The 14,467-nt window shown below is 36.3% G+C and overlaps 1 non-coding gene across 1 annotated transcript; it reads right to left on the bottom strand.

Moving 5' to 3' along the window:
* Positions 1–454: 454 nt before the first annotated feature.
* TRNAS-UGA (transfer RNA serine (anticodon UGA)) lies at positions 455–536 on the bottom strand. The gene has a single exon. It is a non-coding gene; the product is annotated as a tRNA-Ser (tRNA).
* Positions 537–14,467: the final 13,931 nt, after the last annotated feature.

Genomic DNA, 14,467 nt, shown 5'->3' on the forward strand with positions numbered 1-14,467 from the left:
ACATCTAAGAAACAATTAGAAATTAAGTTATAATTTAGATTTGTCAAGAATCTTGATGTTAGATGTCATATGCTTTCATGAAGAACTTGGAGCACAATGTTGGTGCTTATGGTGGCTTTAAACTCGCTAGATGCACTTTCTTAATGAACTAAGCACTAGGATTTACGAAAAAATAATCTTGTATAAGATAGAAGAAGAAATTTTAACGTCTACGAAGTTTAAAATAATTTATGGGACAACTCCATAGAAAAAGAAGAATCATCTTTGTATGATATAGGGCCTGTGTGAATTGTCCACTCCATTTTAGAGTGATATGAATGTGAACATCTGAGCCAAATGAACTACGAGTTAAAATTTCTTAAAAAAAAATTAAAAATGGTAAATAAAATTGATCTGCTGTGGAGGCTTTATAATTGACTGCTCGCCCAGGTAGCAACAAAATTGAAAATAGAGACGTCGACAGCAGGGTTCGAACCTGCGCGGGCGTAGCCCAACAGATTTCAAGTCTGTCTCCTTAACCACTCGGACATATCGACCACTGTTGAATGAGATGTTGAATAAACGTAAAATACATTTAGTTCATAGTAAGTGTCTAAAAGCACTTTTAATTTATGCGAGAAATGCCTAATACCAAAAAACTACTTAAATTTATCGAGAGCCCATGAATGAGCCAAAGCCTAAAGTTTATGATCGTATTTAGATTTTTTGGGGTAAAATATAATTTAAAATTTTAATTAAATTGTATTATATGAAAGAAGATGTTTTTGACAACCTATAATTTTTTATAAGAATTTTTTGATATATATTAATTTACTTTTATTTATTTTTCAAAAGTATCATGTATGATTTATTTCATGTAAAATGCCAATAGTATGATTCATATAAGTGAAATTATTATATATATATGCTATGGGACTTTTTCTCATAGAATTACATTGAAATAAGAGTACTAAATAAATTTAATTGTGAACATTATTATTGTTATGAAGGGGTGTGGTTTTTATAACCACCCATGAAACCTTGTTTAAACCTATGAATTAATAAAGAAGGATACACAAAAAAAGGAATACAAAAAAGAAGAATAATAAAGGAGAGCACAAAAGACGGAATAGTTAAGGTCTGAGGCTTGGAATTGGGCATTGGAGAAGGGATATACAACATTTGTCCAACTCGAGGTACAACGTATACCCGAGAGTGTCTTGGGCAATCTTGCATTTATTTCATGTTGTGAAGGCATGCAAGGTTTTGTGGGAGAACCTGTCCTCCTGAAGTGCTTCCTTGCCATGAAAAGTCATGACCTATAACTGATACTCTATGTGTCCCATGGTACAACCTCTTCAAATTTTAAGGATATGTATTGCTATATATTTGCAATTACTAATAACTCATTGGTTAATTTATTGTGGCATGTGAATGTGATTAAACTTCATTGTTTAAATGTTTTATTACACAATAATTACTATTATGCTTTAGCTTTATTCTAGAATAAATAAAATTATTTGTATTTTCTTTTAACATTATCTATAACCATTATAATCATTAATCATCAAAGATTGAATAAATTACCTAAGGGTAAAAAGGTGAATCACTATGTGTGTGTGTGTGTGTGTGTGTGTGTGTGTGTGTGACACCTAAGAGTTCAAAAAAACAAGAGAATTGAAAGCTCAAATAACTTGTAGTTGCAAGGTTTACCAAATCCATCTATTTTCTATTTGTATGTAAAAACATATACAAAAAACCCTTCCCCACAAAGTGACACAACTAAATCTCCTTACCATATACTTATAAGATTAACCAGCCATATGCATCAAATGGAACCCTCACACATTTAGAACTAGCAACATTCTAGATAAGAATTTTAAAGTATCCATAAGTTGTTCATATTACTCAAATTATTGATATATGACCCCATAATTATGTATACTTAATGTATTAGTTCATATAGAAAATGCAAACCCACCAATAATCCTTCAAAAATACTATTAGTGTCCATTGACTACATATTTTCTATCTAACATATTGTCCAATCCAACACATTTGATCCACAAATAATCAAGGAGAAAGAATAAATTATGTAGGTCTTCCCCCTCCTCTAAGAAACAATTAGATTTACTATAACTAGTTTCTACACAAGATGAGAGAAGTTGACTGCAACCACCTTCACTTGACTACATCACAGCAACATGCATGGGCATTGAATTCAACTTTAGAAGAAACCTTTACCGTTAACCCTTTTGAGAATTTAATCATCACATTTTACAAGGCAACTTATGTTCTTATTTAACCCATGAAAATATACAAAATGATGGTTGAAAAAATCTTTAACCTAGCTATCAATGCCCTTGATATCTTCATGAAGTACATACTCGCGGCCAAAAAAAAAAAAAATGTTCCTCTTGTCCAATGAATGATTTTCTTCCAATAAAATTCTTGTCATTATATAGCTCTAATCATCACACTAGGAATGTCATCCATGTCCTTAGCAAGTTCCTAGGTTCTCACCATCCACATATTTAAATCTAGGTTGACTAGATATCTCTCTCCAAATATGATGTGAATCTTTCTAGTGTCTCTTCACTAGTCACCATTGATTTGTGTTTCCTATCAATTGAACCATCCTTGTTACCCTCTGAAACGCTCCTCTCTTATATTTCCCAACCTCCAAAGTAGAAGCCACACCCAAGAATAGAGAGCACCACTCATGGAGAATGTCAAAGAAACAACCTAAGCATCACATCAAAACATAAAATACATCCACCACCATGTCTAACAAACATACACCATACTCAACATAATAAGATTGATGTCCACACCCAAATTGGAAGTAAATTACCAAGCAATTACTTCCTATTGTTCATGATATGTCCTCTATCATATCTTCATGTGGACAATATATAACACAATCAATATTACATAAACCACTCATTAGGGCTTAGAACTCTAGTCTATACCTCTAGATTTCTTGCTTACATCCATCTTCTTTTTCTTCTTCTTCCTCCCACTCTTCTTCAATTTATTCTTCTTTTTCATGCTCTTGTTATTTTGGATCCCATTTGTGTAATAAACCAAGTGTTCTAGTTCATCCAAAGAAGAAATATCTTCAAACATTGATGTAAACTATGGTTTAGCTTCACCACTTAAATACCACAAAAAAAGCATTGAACCATACTATAATTTTACCATGAGTTATTTTATATTTGTAGCCCCATTCTAATACATCTCTGCTTCTATAAAATTACTTGAATCTCCATTAAAACAAGGGTTTTTAAAAAAATGTCTTCAATAGATTACCATTTTATCAAATGCAATTGACCCCACTTTGATCAGACCAATTCTCAATATAGTTAGCTTCAAATCAAGAAATTAAATTAATAGGCCCCTAATAAATTTTGACAAGATTTCCAAAAATGTAAAAGTATCAAAAAAAAATCATTGCTTTGCAACCTAAAAAACTAATTTTATGAAAATTCATAAATTGCAATAACTCGCTAAATATTGTTGATAAAAACCCTATTTTTGTTGCTAGATAGCTTAATTATATGATTCTTTAACTTAAATAAAAAAATTACAAAAAAAATCACAACAATTTATTAAATATAAGCAAATATTTAAAAACTAGGGTTTTCTCCACCTTTACCGAAATCATAGCTATGGTATCACTTCATAAGATCTACATAATAATAAAGAATAATATAGATCTCGCATAATAGAAGAGATGTTCATGGGTCAAGATGTCGTAATATCCTTGATATATGTATAGATAGAATAAATCCTTAAGGTAGGGTAACATTGTAAAATAATCCTTACGAAAGAAGCCACTCGATGTTATATATTAAAGAAATCCAAAATACAATATCATACTTAACACTTGGAATTTTTCGCACAAAATTGATTTTTTGTTAGAAGTTTTAGGGTTTGGTCCAAGTAAATAGATAATTTTCCCATGCCTTTTTGTGAATGAGTGTCATCAAAATTTAGAAAGGTACGATTTTTTGAAGGAATTCCTAAATATTTGGATTCATCAAACTTGGGAATATGAGTGGTGTTCTTGTGAAAAAATCATAATGAGCCTCATAAGTTTGAAAAGAAATCTAAGAGATAGTTTATTTTTGTAAGTGAATCTTGTGGTAGCCAATCTATAAATTTAACTTGGAAAAGAAGTAAGATCCATCTAATCCATCTAATAGTTCATCAATTGTAGGAATAAAGAACTTGTCCAATAAATTATTATTTTTAGCTCCTAAAAAAGCACAGCCATAAGCCATCATGTTTGTAGACTAGGTGCACTGAGGAAGAATTAGAGATAACACTCAGCCAAATGACCTTTGCATCAAAAATTGTATCTAGGGGTATATGTTTAATGGGTGACTACCTAGAATTAAGTTTATTGCATGATTTTGTGAGTGCTCAAATGGTGACCATTGAGGCCCTATAAATATCTAAGAGTTCTTGTCAAGGATTAATTAAAATTCTAGATATTTGATTGTCTTTTAATTGATTGTACAATAAAACTTTGATCCATTACCCTATTTCAATAACTTTTTATATAGGCCACAATATAAACTAATAAATCAAGTTGGTCTTCTTGTCATGCACTATACTATATATCATTTCCCACTAACATTAATTATAACCATATTCGATAAAATCTCATATGACAGATCCCAAAATGTACATTTTACCTTGCAAGCCAATATACCTCCATCGGCATAAAAATATTTCTTTCTTGGCCACCTAATAATCCATGAATTTATGAGTGTCATCAAAGTTGATGAGAATGGTTGAACAATATCCCTTGAAGTATTTTAGAACCTTCATGGTTTGGTATCTGTAATGTACCGTACCATACGGTAACTCAACTTCCAGCGTATAGTCAACACAACCTCTCGTACGACCAACACCCCCTTCCACCGTATAGCCAACACTCCCTCCACCGTATAGCCAACACTCCCTCCCCCGTATGGCCAACACTCCCTCCCCCGTACGGCCAACACAACCTCTCGTTCGGCCAACACTCCCTCCCTTGTAGGGCCAACACTGTACGGCCATTCACTCTGTACGCTCCTTGCCTTCCGTACAGACAATTGGCTCTCTGTGTACAGACTAATAATCACAGCCTCGAAAATATAGTTTCATTATATGTAATATTTCGAACAATATAATTAGTTTAACATGATTTGGAATAGGAATGAACACATCAGGCAAGTAGAAATTCAAATTAAATAATGATAACACTTCAAATTACAAAATTTTGGACTGAGGGAAGAGTAGAGTAGGATGAGGAGTTACTCCCACCAAAACTGCGGATGCTAAGTAGGGAGGATCTTCCACCTTTGAAATGGCAGACGACTGAACTCCAACTGGAATTCGCACACACAGAGAAAACACCAAATTCACATACCTACAACAATGACTAACTTGGCCATATATATGGCTTCGGGGAAACTTCCCGAAGGATTACAAAAAGAGCCGACACGGCCAAAATGTTACCGCCAAAAGTAAAAAGGGCCCGAGATATAATAAATTTAACTTTCGGGGCCATACACACACAATTATTAAATTATTTAATAATATTGGGGACATTACAGTCCTCCCTATCGGAGAACTGCTTGCCCTCAAGCAATTGCAGACTTGGATGCTCCAAAATCTTCTTGCCTTCTCAGGTGGCATCCTTGATCAATAGATCCTTCCATCACACGAGGAATTCCTTGACTGTGCATGACCTCAGCTTCTTCTCTCTGGTGTCGATGATCTCAATCGGTTCCATAATTAGTTTTCATTCTTCGTCAATGGGTGACAGGTCCTTCGACACTATGACATGCTGTCCAATGACCTTCTTGAGGCATGACACATGAAAAATGTTGTGAATCCGACTCCCCTCAGGAAGTTCCAACTCATAGGCAGCTTCGCCCACCCTCTGAACCACTATGTAAGGTCCATAGAAACGTGGCTTCAACTTCTCCTTACCACATATCCTCAGGGAGGATTGTCTATACAGTTGAAGTTGGAGGTATACCAGATCACCAACCTCAAAACTCTACTCAATCCGGTGTCAGTCTGCATACATCTTCTACTGGTTCTGAGCCCTCTGCAGGCTATCCTTGAGAGATCTCAAGATGTCCAAACTCTCCTATAACCAGTCTTTGGCCCTTGGTGCGCGACTGTCACCCAATGCCATATCCACGAAAGATGAAGGTTCATAACCATGGAATGCTTTGAAGGGCGCCATACCTATCCACATGTAGTAGGTGGTGTTGTAACAGTGTTCACCCAAATGTAACCAACGGACCCATTCCTTCTATTGTGCTAAGACATAGTTTTTGAGATTATAATCCTCCAGCCATTTGTTCACGATCTTTGTCTGTCCTTCCATTTGCAGATGGTAGCTCGTGCTTGGCGACAACTCGGTTCCTGCCAAACAAAATAAATCCATCCAAAAGGTGCTTAGGAAGTGGCTACCCCTATCACTCACTATGTTCCACATAAGACCATGCAAGCCAAATACCTCTCAGAAGAACAACTCGGCCACTTGAGATGCCTGGTATCCAGTGGAGATGGCAAAGAAATGGGCATACTTGGTCAAACAATCTACCACGACGAAGATGCTATTTTTTTCCTTGCACCTTGGGAAGCCCAGTAATGAAATCCATTGAGATGTTATCCCACTTCTGGTTGGGGATTGGCAATGACTGAAGCAATCCAGCAGGTAAGGTGTGCTCAGATTTGTTCTGCTGGCAGGTGGAGCATTCTCACATGTACTGCAGAATATCATTCTTAAGGCCCTTTCAAGAGAACCTTTCCCATATTTGTCTGTATATTTTCAAGTATCCTAGGTGTCCGGCCAAGGGTGAGTCGTGCATTTCTTTTAGAATTTTTTCCTTCATCTTGGACCCAAGCACTAGATAAATTATGTCCTTGTAGTAAATGATGTTGTTAATCACCTTGTATCTGTCATCCTGCACTTGACCATCCATCAACTCACACACGAATGTAGTCTTGGAATATTCAACCAACAGATGTTCCTTCCAATCTACTGAAATCTGGGATAGAGAACATACGGCAAGCCTTCTTGATAGAGCATCGGCCACCACATTATTCTTGCTCTTCACATACTCAATGTCAAAATTAAATGCCTGTATTTTGCTCACCCACTTCTGTTGTCATTCATTCAAATCCCTCTGCTCCAAGAAATATCACAGGCTATTGTGATCTGTCTACATGACAAACTTTGCCTCGACGAGGTACTGCCAAAACTTCATTAGTGCGTGGATGATGGTGAACATCTCCTTGCCATAGATGGAGTACAATCATTCTGCTCTCGAGAGCTTCTAGCTCTCAAATGCGATGGGGTGATAGTCTTGCATCAACACCGCTCCAATGCCTTCATCTGAGGCATCGCACTCCAAGATGAAAGGGCGGGTGAGGTCCAGTAGTGCCAGAACCGAACACGTACTCATAACTTCTTTCAGCTTGTCAAAAGTGTACTGGGCTTGTGCATCCCAATGGAAGGATCCTCTCTTATCATATCTGTTAGTGGTGCACCAATCTGTGAAAATCCCTTCATGAACCTTCTATAATAACTGCACAATCCAAGAAATCCACATAGCTCTGAGAGAGTCTTGGGAGGCGGCCAGTCCAAAATGGCCTAAATTTTCACTTAATGTACTTGAACCCCATGGGCATTGATGATGTGTCCCAAGTACAATATCTTCAACATTCCAAATTCGCATTTGGACCTCTTGGCAAACAATGATTGTGACTCCATGATTACCAAAACTTCATCCAAATGCCTTAGATGTTCCTCCCATGTTTTGTTGTAGATGAGTATGTCATCAAAGAACACCAACAAGAACTTACGCAGCTGCTTGTTGAAGATGTGATTCATGCATGACTAGAAAGTAGTTGGAGCATTGATTAATCCAAATGCCATGACCAAGAACTCATAGTGTCCATAATGGCAACAGAAGGTTGTCTTCTCCACATCTTTCTCCCTCATGCGGATCTGGTGGTAGCTAGAGCGGAGATCAATTTTGTAGAAATAGACTGTGCCATGTAGTTTGTCTAGCAGTTCATCAATCCTGGGGATGGGGTATCTATTCTTGATAATCTTTTTGTTTAATGCACAGTAATCCACGCACATCTAGAGGGATCCATCCTTCTTCTTTACTAGCACTACTGACGACGTGAAGGGACTAGAGTTGGGCCTGATCCATCCTTTGTCAAGGATTTCCTAGATTATCTTCTCTATTTCATCCTTAAATTTCTTAAGATGGCAGTAGGGTGTGGTAATGACGGGTTTGGCTTCTTCCTCCAACTCAATGGTGTGCTCAAAGCCATAGTGTGGTGGTATGTCGGGTGGGATTTTAGCGAATACCATGTTATGATTATTCAACACCAACTGAAGCTCCTCTTCCTGGTAGTGAGATTATTGCCCTCTCACAAGTTCTGTTGAGATCAAACAGTGTGTTGCCCAAATTACTTCATCATGTCTTAAAAGGGCTTTCATTCGTTTGGCTGAAATCTCCCTCGAGCCGCCATTCGACATTCCTCTAATAACCACCTTCCTACCATCCACCTCGAATGAGAACACCCTCTTTTTGGAGCTCTACATGTACTGGGCGAGGGTCTCCATCCATTGTATGCCCAATATGGCATTTGTGTCATCCAGAACTACTACAAAGAAATCGTCTATCACCTTGTAATTTCCCATGGTGATGCTTAGTTGTGGAACTAGATGAGTGCATGATAGGAGATTTCCTCCCGCCACCTTGACATTGAACCCTTCATGCTCTTTTGTGCGCAAACCCCTTCGAGTGACGAGTGATGAGTTTATGAAATTGAGTGAGGCCCCACTGTGGAGCATGACTAGGACTCGTTTCTATTGAACCGTACCATGTACCCTAAATACACTATACCTTGGGGTACCAACCAGTGTGGCAATAACACCTCCCCTCCGTACCAGTGTGTAAATTATCTCTGCCTATCTTGTTTCTTCTATAGACTCTTCCTTTGATGGTTCACTTTCTTCAGGTTCCTCCTTGCCATCGGACATGACCTCAATATAATGAATCTTTCCTTTTCCCAAGCATTGGTGCCCTAGCTCCCACGGCTCCTTGCAGGTGAAACAGAGTTTCTTCCTTCTAAGCTCTTGTTTTGTGGCCTCATCCAATGACGAATTCTTCGGAAAGGTTTTGATATCCTTCTCCTTCAAGGAGAAGGGTGGTTTGGCATGTGGAGAGTTTCTGGAGGAAGAATATGTCCCCATGTCATGCGCCTTCTTAATTGTTTTCATGAGCATGTTGGGGTTGAACCCTTTCAGCCAACCCTTCAGTGATTCCATCAACCCATCCATGAATAAAACCACCAATCTCCTCTCTGAGATATATGTCATCAACCCGGACAGTCTCTGGAATTCTGTAATGTAACTGTTCACCGGTCCAAATTGCTTCAGTTGAGCCAACTCTTTGAAGTTGAGTTTTGGATCTCTTCCGTCAAAACGGTCTATGAACCTCTTTGTGAATTTTGCATATGAAGTTATCTTATTGTGGGCGAGGGTGACCATTCCATGATGCCACCATTCGTGAGCGACTCCTTCCATGTGAAGTGCAGCAAATTTGATAGCTTCATCTTCAGGGATCGGGTTAAGTTGGAAATAGGTATCTTCTTTTTGTACCCAATCTTGTGTCGAGATTGCTCTGGTCTCATCAAAGGGTGACAAATTAATCTTACCAACCTTCTATTTAATATCATTGTTATAGTAGTCATAGTAGCCACGACTTTTGTTGCCCAAGTATTTCATCCGCAGCTCAACATAATCCTTGAAGGATATGTCTCCCTCGAGGTTCGCATCCCTTCAATCTTGATTCAACTATGCTTGAAACTCCTGTAAAGTGGGCTCTTGCTCCCCACGCGGTGCTTTAGTTCTCTAGGGAAAAGTTGGCATCAGCGGTCGAAAATTTGAACACTGTGGGTTTGACCTTCTAGTGACTGAATTATCACTCTGTCCATTATGATCTCCATTTGTTTTTCCCAAGGCCAATTGACGCAATGTATCTTCCATGAGTTTTTGTCTTTGTTCCCCTCTAACCATGGTGTCATTGAGCTGAGCTTGGCTTTTGGTTAGCTCCCTTAATAGTGCCATGACTTCTTTGGCAGGATCTCATGGTTCCCCCATTCGGCCGGGAGAATGGACCTCCTTCTGGTGTACACCTGCATCCACTACCTGACAGGCTACCAATATCACCAGCTCTGATACCACTGTAATGTACCATATCGTACAATAACTCAACTTCCACTGTACAGTCAACACAACCTCCCATACGGCCAACACCCTCTTCCACCATATAGCCAACACTACCTCTCATATAGCCGACACTCCCTCCACCGTACAGCCAGCACAACCTTCAGTATGGCCAGCACTCCCTACCTCGTATGGCCAACACAACCTCCTATACCGGCCAACACTCCCTCCCCCGTACAGACAACGCTATACAACCCTTGACTTCGTACACTCCTTGCCTTTTGTACGAACAATCAACTCTCTTTGTATGAACTAATAATCACGGCTTCGGAAAGATGGTTCTGTTATATGCAATATGTCGAACAATATAATTAGTTTAACACGATTAGGCATAAGAATGAACACACCAGGCAAGTAGAAATTCAGATTGAATAATGATAACACTTCATATTACAAAATTTCGGACTAAGGGCAGAGAAGAGTAGGGTGAGGAGTTACTCCCACCGAAACTGTGGATGTCAAGTAGGGAGGATCTTCCACCTCCGAAATGGCAGATGACTGAACTCCAACTAGAATTCACACATGCGGAGATAACACCAAATTCGCATACCTGCAACAATGACTAACTCGGCCATATATATGGCTTCGGGGAAACTTTTCGAAGGATTACAAAAAGAGCCGACACAACCAATATGTTACCACCAAAAGTAAAAAGGGCCCGAGATATGATAAATTTAACTTTCAGGGTCATACACACACAATTATTAAATTATTTAATAATATCGGGGGCATTACAGTCATGATCCCTATTTTAATGCATGTTAAAAAAATTGGTGGTAGAAGCATCAATCAAATTGGTCTCTTCAAGTTGTTCCTTAATTAGATTTACTTTTGAGGCATACGTGTCAAAATTAGAAGGTTACTCAGCATCTAGTAGACATAGTTTCTATTACAATCATTTATAACCTAGTGCATATTCCTCATCTTACTTGTAGCATACCCATTTTCTATGTAAGTCTCCTCATGAGTAGGCACTTTGTTTGTGGTGGTTGAATGCCCTAATTTTTTTTGGATGGTATGATTGTGGAGTTATGACTTACGCATATTTATAGTTGATTTTGAGAAATCTATATCCTCAAATAATTAGAAAACCTAATATATTCAATTAAGGTGGTGAGTAAAATATTTTTCAATATGAATGTGTCTTCCTTTAGACCATTGCTAAATAAAGTCATCTTGTCATCTTGTTCGGTTTACAAATTTAATTATATATAGTAGTCATAAATAAAGTGTCTTAATTTAGTCAATGCTTCTATGAAATTCTTGTATCCGCCTACATTGAATCAAGTGATTACATATTCATCAATTTGATTCCATGTGAATGCACCGTATGTTTTATCCTACCATTAATATTATTGGATAGCTTCATGTGGCATATTGGACAAATCCATGGGAAATTTTTTAGCCATGGGAGTTTTATTGATAGAAAAATATTAGTCTACTTTGTACAACTAGTTTGTAAGGTTATAACATCAAATTTAAGAAAATTCATTGTATTTGTATAGTGTGATCCCCTAATATTTGATTTGTTTTGGGAAGTATGCGGCCCACTCAAAAATTATTTTAATGTGTTAGAACTTTGTCTCATAGATGAATTTCCATTCTATTAGAATTGTTGGCTCATGGTATCATATTTAGTGTTAAGTCTACTCAATATACTACTGATGATCAATTTTATCTAACTTGTTCAGCCTAGAAAATTGTTGGAGTATAGAAGATTGTGTTGATGATATTATTTTGATTTCATCATCCATCTTTTCCAAGGAAAGGTTTTAAGAAAACTAAAATATATGGCCACTAGCCATATAGTCAACACATGATCTATCGGAGGTGTTATTAGGGAGATACCAAAATTACTTGCTTGTGAGATTTTTTCATGAAAGCTTTAGACTTGTAAACTATATGAATTTGAACACCAAAGACTTAGTTGTCAAACTACCTCAATATTGAATGTTGTGATTCACTAACCCAATATCTAACTATACTAATCTTCCCTCCATTACCCTAGTCTATCCTAATATGCTTAGATCCACCAATCTTTGACCAAATATGCTAAACCATTTTGTGGGTCTTTATATGGGAAAATTCTGAGATGTCATTGAATTATAGACTCTCTAATATAATTATCTTGCTTATAATAATAAATTTATAAATATTTTTGAGTTTTAACTACAAAGAGTTACACCATACCATGGTCATATTATCTCATCTTTAAGGTACAAAGAATTTTATGCAGCAAAATACATATTAATAAAAACATATATATCTACAAGATAATATATAATGTAAAGGTCCAAAATATGATGTCAAATGTAAATGTTTCATATATTGTAAGGTTGCTTCACTAATACGTTGAGAATAAAAATTGAGTAGCATATTTTTAAATATATTAAAAGTAGAGAGAAAATTAGTATATCTTATAGATAAATAAATTCAAATTTTTGAGACTATTGGTACTTTTACATAAAGTAAATTATTTTATGTTATTTGAGTATCACAAAATACAATCGCTTTGTCCTGCACTTCTCCAAACTCACCAGACCCTTTAACCAAATTGCCTCTTTACATGCATGTGAGACAACCATATAGTCTACCTCACTTGTGGATGAAGCAACTATTTTTTGAAGTTTTGACAACCAAGAAATAGGTCCACCTACAAGAGTAAAGAGATAACTTGAAGTATATCTCTTTTTATCCAAATCACCTACAAAACCTTAATCAACATAGCCACACATTAAATAATTGCAACCATCATAGGTGATACAATAATCACTTAGGCCTCTAAGATACTGAAGCAACCATTTCAATGTTGCACATTACTCTTTATTCAAATTTTTCATGTATCTACTAACAACACCAATTGCATGTGAAATATCTAGTCTTCTACATGTCATCACATACATTAAACTCGGTATTGCATTAACATATAGAACACATGACATATAATCAGTTTTTTCTTTATTACTAAGACAAACACTTGGAGAGAGCTTAAAATGGGAAGCTAAAAGGATATTTATCACCTTCACATTTTTTATACTGAATAGTATGAGAATTTATCCACATATTTGTGCTATGATAACCAAATCTTACCATGTTCCTTGTCTCTATGTATTTCTATACCCAAAATTTGTTTTGCTACTTCTAGATCCTTGATATCAAATGTCCTAGCCAAATGAGACATTAACTTGTTAATTTCAGTCATTCTTTTTCTTGCTACAAGCGTATCATCAACACATAACACCAAGATGATGAATAAATCATTTTTCAAACATTAAATTAAATACAATGGTCATATTCACTTCTTGTAAAGTTTTGGCTCACTATGAAGGAATCAAACTTCTTGCACCATTTTCTAAGTGACTGCTCTAGGCCATATAATGACTTCTTGAGTTTGCAAATAAATTTTCTATTGTGGTCTTGAACATACATTTCTAGTTGTTCCATATATATCTCCTCATCCAAATCTCTATATAAAAGTTTTATTAACATCTAGCTACTCCTCAAGATCAAGTAATGCAACTAATGCTAATACAACCCGAATAGAAACAAGCTTGACAACTAGTGAAAAAAAATCATGAAAATTAAAATATGAGAATATGCTTTTGTTATTAGTCTTGCCTTGTACCTTTCAATTTTATCATCCACGCCCTTCTTCAATGTCTAATTTTATGTGATAAGATTCATCAAATACATCTATTCCAATTATGTTTTTTGGTTAGTAGGATCCCACAATTTATATCCCTTAACTCCATCACCATAACCAAAAAAAATGTATTTCTTGGATTGGGGTCCAATTTAGAATGTTTATCTTTAGAAATAAGTCCATATGCACACAACCAAAAGAATTCAAATTTGAATAATCACAAGAATGACTTGTACATACCTCTTCAAAAATATTACAATATATTACAACCACGGGGGTTTCACTAGCTAGGCAATATTATATCACGTGCATTCATATTGGGGGATTAAATATCCCAAAAATATTTAACAATATATTGCCTATCTGGTGAAAATAGGGTGGTTTTTAATTCGAGCTATGAAAAAATACAATATTTTATGAAAATAGGGGGTTTTAATTCGAGTTGTGTATTGGGAGGGGTAAAAAAAAGGAGTTTAGAGCAATATTTTTTTAAAATAGGGGGATTCCTTAGTATGTCATGAACA

This window comes from Cryptomeria japonica, chromosome 9, assembly GCF_030272615.1.
Source record: "Cryptomeria japonica chromosome 9, Sugi_1.0, whole genome shotgun sequence".
Lineage (NCBI taxonomy): Eukaryota > Viridiplantae > Streptophyta > Pinopsida > Cupressales > Cupressaceae > Cryptomeria > Cryptomeria japonica.